This window comes from Anomaloglossus baeobatrachus, chromosome 1 (assembly GCF_048569485.1).
Source record: "Anomaloglossus baeobatrachus isolate aAnoBae1 chromosome 1, aAnoBae1.hap1, whole genome shotgun sequence".
Classification (NCBI taxonomy): Eukaryota; Metazoa; Chordata; class Amphibia; order Anura; family Aromobatidae; genus Anomaloglossus; species Anomaloglossus baeobatrachus.
In genome coordinates, this window is record NC_134353.1 from 964,618,590 (window position 1) to 964,623,745 (window position 5,156).

The following is a 5,156-nucleotide window of genomic DNA, read 5'->3' on the forward strand; positions in this document are numbered from 1 at the left end:
AGAAGGAGAGAGACACACTGCCCCGAGAAGGAGAGAGACACACTGCCCTGAGAAGGAGAGAGACACACTGCGCCGAGAAGGAGAGAGACACACTGCCCCGAGAAGGAGAGAGACACACTGCCCCGAGAAGGAGAGAGACACACTGCCCTGAGATGGAGAGAGACACACTACCCTGAGATGGAGAGAGACACACTGCCCTGAGAAGGAGAGAGACACACTACCCTGAGATGGAGAGAGACACACTGCCCTGAGATGGAGAGAGACACACTGCCCTGAGATGGAGAGAGACACACTACCCTGAGAAGGAGAGAGACACTGCCCCGAGAAGGAGAGAGACACACTGCCCTGAGATGGAGAGAGACACACTGCCCTGAGAAGGAGAGAGACACACTGCCCTGAGAAGGAGAGAGACACACTACCCTCAGATGGAGAGAGACACACTGCCCTGAGAAGGAGAGAGACACACTGCGCCGAGAAGGAGAGAGACACACTGCCCTGAGAAGGAGAGAGACACACTGCCCTGAGAAGGAGAGAGACACACTGCCCTGAGAAGGAGAGAGACACACTGCCCTGAGATGGAGAGACACACTGCCCTGAGATGGAGAGACACACTGCCCTGAGAAGGAGAGAGACACACTGCCCTGAGAAGGAGAGAGACACACTGCCCTGAGAAGGAGAGAGACATTCTGCGCCAAGAAGGAGAGAGACTCACTGCCCTGAGAAGGAGAGAGACACACTGCCCTGAGGAGAGAGACTCACTGCCCTGAGATGGAGAGAGACACACTGCCCTGAGAAGGAGAGAGACACACTGCCCTGAGAAGGAGAGAGACACACTGTGCCGAGAAGGAGAGAGACACACTGCCCTGAGAAGGAGAGAGACACACTGCCCTGAGAAGGAGAGAGACACACTGCCCTGAGAAGGAGAGAGACACACTGCCCTGAGAAGGAGAGAGACATTCTGCGCCAAGAAGGAGAGAGACTCACTGCCCTGAGATGGAGAGAGACACACTGCCCTGAGATGGAGAGACACACTGCCCTGAGATGGAGAGACACACTGCCCTGAGATGGAGAGAGACACACTGCCCTGAGATGGAGAGAGACACACTACCCTGAGATGGAGAGAGACACACTGCCCTGAGATGGAGAGAGACACACTGCCCTGAGAAGGAGAGAGACACACTGCCCTGAGAAGGAGAGAGACACACTGCCCTGAGAAGGAGAGAGACACACTGCCCTGAGAAGGAGAGAGACACACTGCCCTGAGAAGGAGAGAGACACACTGCGCCGAGATGGAGAGAGACACACTACCCTGAGAAGGAGAGAGATACACTACCCTGAGATGGAGAGAGACACACTACCCTGAGAAGGAGAGAGACACACTACCCTGAGAAGGAGAGAGACACACTGCCCTGAGAAGGAGAGAGACACACTACCCTGAGATGGAGAGAGACACACTGCCCTGAGATGGAGAGAGACACACTGCCCTGAGAAGGAGAGAGACACACTGCCCTGAGAAGGAGAGAGACACACTGCCCTGAGAAGGAGAGAGACACACTGCCCTGAGAAGGAGAGAGACACACTGCCCTGAGAAGGAGAGAGACACACTGCGCCGAGATGGAGAGAGACACACTACCCTGAGAAGGAGAGAGATACACTACCCTGAGATGGAGAGAGACACACTACCCTGAGAAGGAGAGAGACACACTGCCCTGAGAAGGAGAGAGACACACTACCCTGAGAAGGAGAGAGACACACTGCCCTGAGAAGGAGAGAGACACACTACCCTGAGAAGGAGAGAGACACACTGCCCTGAGAAGGAGAGAGACACACTGCCCTGAGAAGGAGAGAGACACACTACCCTGAGAAGGAGAGAGACACACTGCCCTGAGAAGGAGAGAGACACACTACCCTGAGAAGGAGAGAGACACACTGCCCTGAGATGGAGAGAGACACACTACCCTGAGAAGGAGAGAGACACACTGCCCTGAGAAGGAGAGAGACACACTGCCCTGAGAAGGAGAGAGACACACTGCCCTGAGAAGGAGAGAGACACACTGCCCTGAGAAGGAGAGAGACACACTGCGCCGAGAAGGAGAGAGACACACTGCCCTGAGAAGGAGAGAGACACACTACCCTGAGAAGGAGAGAGACACACTACCCTGAGAAGGAGAGAGACACACTGCCCTGAGAAGGAGAGAGACACACTGCCCTGAGAAGGAGAGAGACACACTACCCTGAGAAGGAGAGAGACACACTGCCCTGAGAAGGAGAGAGACACACTGCGCCGAGAAGGAGAGAGACACACTGCCCTGAGAAGGAGAGAGACACACTGCCCTGAGATGGAGAGAGACACACTGCCCTGAGATGGAGAGAGACACACTGCCCTGAGATGGAGAGAGACACACTGCCCTGAGATGGAGAGAGACACACTGCCCTGAGAAGGAGAGAGACACACTGCCCTGAGATGGAGAGAGACACACTGCCCTGAGAAGGAGAGAGACACACTACCCTGAGAAGGAGAGAGACACACTGCCCTGAGAAGGAGAGAGACACACTGCCCTGAGAAGGAGAGAGACACACTGCCCTGAGAAGGAGAGAGACACACTGCCCTGAGAAGGAGAGCGACACACTGCCCTGAGAAGGAGAGAGACACACTGCCCTGAGAAGGAGAGAGACACACTGCCCTGAGATGGAGAGAGACACACTGCCCTGAGAAGGAGAGAGATACACTACCCTGAGAAGGAGAGAGACACACTGCCCTGAGAAGGAGAGAGACACACTGCCCTGAGATGGAGAGAGACACACTGCCCTGAGATGGAGAGAGACACACTGCCCTGAGAAGGAGAGAGACACACTGCCCTGAGAAGGAGAGAGATACATGTCACCACATGTCATAAGCTGAGGGGAACCTAAGACCCCTAAATGGACTGTCAGAGCCCAAATTGTGCCTCCCAACTCCCCATAACCCTGATCCCCTCCCACCTTACTTACTGTATTACTCCTGCTTTGGCAACACTAACTGCATTTTGGTCCTGCCAATAAAGCATATTTGAATTTGAATTTGAATTACACTGCCCTGAGAAGGAGAGAGACACACTGCCCTGAGAAGGAGAGAGACACACTGCCCTGAGATGGAGAGAGACACACTGCCCTGAGATGGAGAGAGACACACTGCCCTGAGAAGGAGAGAGATACACTGTCCTGAGAAGGAGAGAGACACACTGCCCTGAGAAGGAGAGAGACACACTGCCCTGAGATGGAAAGAGACACACTGCCCTGAGAAGGAGAGAGACACACTGCCCTGAGAAGGAGAGAGATACACTGCCCTGAGAAGGAGAGAGACACACTGCCCTGAGAAGGAGAGAGACACACTGCCCTGAGATGGAGAGAGACACACTGCCCTGAGATGGAGAGAGACACACTGCCCTGAGAAGGAGAGAGACACACTGCCCTGAGAAGGAGAGAGACTCACTGCCCTGAGAAGGAGAGAGACACACTGCCCTGAGAAGGAGAGAGACACACTGCCCTGAGAAGGAGAGAGACACACTGCCCTGAGAAGGAGAGAGACACACTGCCCTGAGAAGGAGAGAGACACACTGCCCTGAGATGGAGAGAGACACACTGCCCTGAGAAGGAGAGAGACACACTGCCCTGAGAAGGAGAGAGACACACTGCCCTGAGAAGGAGAGAGACACACTACCCTGAGAAGGAGAGAGACACACTGCCCTGAGATGGAGAGAGACACACTGCCCTGAGAAGGAGAGAGACACACTACCCTGAGAAGGAGAGAGACACACTGCCCTGAGATGGAGAGAGACACACTGCCCTGAGAAGGAGAGAGACACACTACCCTGAGAAGGAGAGAGACACACTGCCCTGAGAAGGAGAGAGACACACTGCCCTGAGAAGGAGAGAGACACACTGCCCCGAGAAGGAGAGAGACACACTGCCCTGAGAAGGAGAGAGACACACTACCCTGAGAAGGAGAGAGACACACTGCCCTGAGAAGGAGAGAGACACACTGCCCTGAGAAGGAGAGAGACACACTGCCCCGAGAAGGAGAGAGACACAGTGCTTTGAGAAGGAGAGAGACACACTGCCCTGAGAAGGAGAGAGACACACTGCCCTGAGAAGGAGAGAGACACACTACCCTGAGAAGGAGAGAGACACACTGCCCTGAGATGGAGAGAGACACACTACCCTGAGAAGGAGAGAGACACACTGCCCTGAGAAGGAGAGAGACACACTGCCCTGAGATGGAGAGAGACACACTGCCCTGAGAAGGAGAGAGACACACTACCCTGAGAAGGAGAGAGACACACTGCCCTGAGAAGGAGAGAGACACACTGCCCTGAGAAGGAGAGAGACACACTGCCCTGAGAAGGAGAGAGACACACTGCCCTGAGAAGGAGAGAGACACACTGCACTGAGATGGAGAGAGACACACTGCCCTGAGAAGGAGAGAGACACACTACCCTGAGAAGGAGAGAGACACACTGCCCTGAGAAGGAGAGAGACACACTGCCCTGAGAAGGAGAGAGACACACTGCCCTGAGAAGGAGAGAGACACACTGCCCTGAGAAGGAGAGAGACACACTGCCCTGAGAAGGAGAGAGACACACTGCCCTGAGATGGAGAGAGACACACTACCCTGAGAAGGAGAGAGACACACTACCCTGAGAAGGAGAGAGACACACTGCCCTGAGAAGGAGAGAGACACACTACCCTGAGAAGGAGAGAGACACACTGCCCTGAGAAGGAGAGAGACACACTACCCTGAGAAGGAGAGAGACACACTGCCCTGAGAAGGAGAGAGACACACTGCCCTGAGAAGGAGAGAGACACACTACCCTGAGAAGGAGAGAGACACACTTCCCTGAGAAGGAGAGAGACATACTACCCTGAGAAGGAGAGAGACATACTACCCTGAGAAGGAGAGAGACACACTGCCCTGAGAAGGAGAGAGACACACTTCCCTGAGAAGGAGAGAGACATACTACCCTGAGAAGGAGAGAGACACACTACCCTGAGAAGGAGAGAGACACACTGCCCTGAGAAGGAGAGAGACACACTACCCTGAGAAGGAGAGAGACACACTGCCCTGAGAAGGAGAGAGACACACTTCCCTGAGAAGGAGAGAGACACACTGCCCTGAG